Here is a 3,030-nt window from a genome sequence, read left to right on the forward strand (position 1 = left end):
CTTTTTAATGTTAAGCTAGAACCTTTACAGTGGAGTACAAAGTTTAGCAAGAAAATGCCTCTACAAGGTTGGCTGTTAGGAGTTTAAGCTTAAGTGTATGAAGAGAAGAGATGTCATCTCCAATGAAGCAAGTGTAGAACTTTTTAAAGCTTAATGGAGGACTAAAATGAAGTTAGAAAGTGACGATAAGCTTTAGAGGTCTCTCTAGGGTTTGAAACTTTATCTCAAGTCTTCTCTTGCTTCCAAATAGCTTAAAAGAAGCTATTTAGACACAAGTTTAAATTAAATCTGATCACTGTTGGGCTTGAAGGTCGACTACAACATTCCTAAAGTCAAATATGCTTTTTAAATTTTTTAAATTAGGGCTTCATAGTCGAGTATAACTTTCTTCTATATGATCTAACTCCCGAGAGTGTGTTTTTTGCAAGTTTAGGCTATAGTAATTGATTACCCTTTTGCTATAGTTGACTATGACTATGTAAAGTCCTTTTTCTCACACTTTTGACTTATTAGGGTCAACTATACTTTACTCAAGGTTGACTATGTCTGTTCAATTCTTCATTTCCTGAGCTTTTTAGAATAGGGTCGACTATGGGCACTTCAAGGTCGATTATGTATTTATGTTTTTCAAGTTTTGCACTCTTTCTAGCTTTGGATCAATTTTAGCTTCTCTAGGGTTAACTCTTTACTTGTGTCTTGAGGTTTTCCTTAATTTTTGGCACCTTTCTTTAGCTATTTCTTCTTTGCCTTGTTCCTATAATTAAACAATAATTCAAGACATGTTTGCTCTTTGATTTTTTAGCTCAATATGCATTGTTTGAAAGCTTTTATAAATTTCTTAATGATGCATGGCTTTTCAAATAATTTTATGACCTGAAAAGACTAAAATATATTTGAGACAATTTCTAATGCTTGACATTAAGTTCAAGATAATACATAATTTTTGACAAATCAAAATATGATGTAACTTAAGGCTAACACTGACCTTCTATCTCGATATGTTTACGGGTTATTTGCCCATGTTCACTTCTTCACAACTATGAATCTTGGTAGAGCTCAAGTGGTGCACTCCCACTAACTACAACAATCTCTTGGATAGTATATGTTTCCACATCCATTTCCTCATGTTGGGTACACTTTCTTGAGGCTTCTCCAACTCATAAAGCTCAAGGCTTTCTTTAACCTCACCCATTCTTAGGAACTCATCTTCTAGAAAGTCCACATCACAAGATTCCATCTCAATTAGCCTTTCATTAACGTGTTCCCTATACAGCACATAACTCTTAAAATATTCTAAGTATCTAATAAATACACATTTATTAGCTTTAGGACCAAGTTTTCCATACTTATGAGATGAATGATGTATGTACCCTACTAATCCCTAAGGACATAAGCCTTCCAAATTGGGCTTCCTCTCATTCCATAACTCATATGGAGTTGTGTGTATAGATTTTAAGGGCACACGATTAAAGATGTATATTGTAGTCAAAAAGGCATCCTTCGAAAACTTATTGGACAATTGGCTTGTGTCATCATCGACCTAACCATGTCTAACAAAGTATGATTCCTTCTCTTTACAACACTATTTTGTTGCAGAGTTCTAGGTATTGTTAACTATCGATGTATTCTTTTCCCTCACATAATTCATTGAATTGATAAGATAGATATTCACAACTTTTATTAGTGTCAAAGACCTTAAGTTTCATTTCTTTCTGATTCTCAATGTCTGCCATAAAATGTTTGAAACAATTCAAAGGTTCAAACGGTGAGACAATAGAAAAATATGGATTCATATCATGAGTAATCACCTATGAATGTAATGAAATATGATCTGTTATCATGTGCCTTTACATCATAGGCCCACAAATGTCCGAATGGACAAGTTTTAGAAGATGGGTGGCCTTTTTAACCCTCTTAAAAAGCTTTTTACTAGAGCTACCAGTAAGACATAGCTCACATGTAGGAAATTTAACTTTAGCAAGTGAGCTCAATAACCTTTCTTTAACTAATTTGGACATTTTTTTTATGCAATATGTCCTAATCTAGTATGACATTTAATAGAATCATTTATAACATCAGAAGAATAATTTGAAACAAAAGCAACATTATTATTAGAATCCAAATCTAACATAGTCAGATCTTCTTTAAAGTAACCATGACCAAAATATGTGTCCTCAAGAAAATAGACAAATTATTATTCTCAAAACTAAAAATAAATCCTACACCTACAAATGCAAAAACTGAAATTAGATTATATCACATAAACGGAACATGAAGCACATCAAGTAAGAGCCATTTTCACCTATCGCGCACTGTGAATGGGTAGGTTCTTGCTCCTAAGACCTCTTTTTTTGCTCCATTTCTTATCATGACAAAGTGTCTACTTGTTGGTAAACGATGGTAATCTACATATTGATAACTCTATTATATAGAGTTATTTTGACATATTTTGGGGGCTTAAGTAGCTAGATCTTTGAGATTATAGGTTCAGATGTTAGCATTTTATGTGTTTTTCTAGTTTAAGTTTGATTACTTGTTAAGTGATTAATTTAAGTTATTTTAGTTGAATTTTTATTATTTTGTTTTAAATTACTTTAAGAGTAGTTATTGCTAATTTCTCTTATAGCTTTTGTAGAAAATTGATAAAAAAGGCTCATTTGATGAAAATCAGTGTAAGTACGGTGATGACTTCATTTGTATATGTTTCAGTATTTTGACCATATCTCTCTCTAAACAACTCCAAATGAGGTGATTCTTAAACCACTAGAATTCTAAGAAGAAGAGATACAATGTTTATTTCATCAATTCACCTAGTTCTGATTAGATCATGGTCAAAATATTTGTCAAACTCGAAACACTACAGTAGCATGCAAGGACTGAATATGATGCGGTATTTAGAGCATATCTTTCAATCCAGAAGTCCAATTGATGTTATTCTTGACCCATTGAAAAGTTAAGAGGCAGGGAGAAAACTTTTATGTTTACTACTTTGTCCAGTTCAGAGCATGTCAGGGTAAAACTCACGTTTGA

This window comes from Theobroma umbraticum, unplaced genomic scaffold (assembly GCF_002168275.2).
Source record: "Theobroma umbraticum cultivar Fairchild unplaced genomic scaffold, ASM216827v3 scaffold_50.0, whole genome shotgun sequence".
NCBI classification, from domain to species: domain Eukaryota; kingdom Viridiplantae; phylum Streptophyta; class Magnoliopsida; order Malvales; family Malvaceae; genus Theobroma; species Theobroma umbraticum.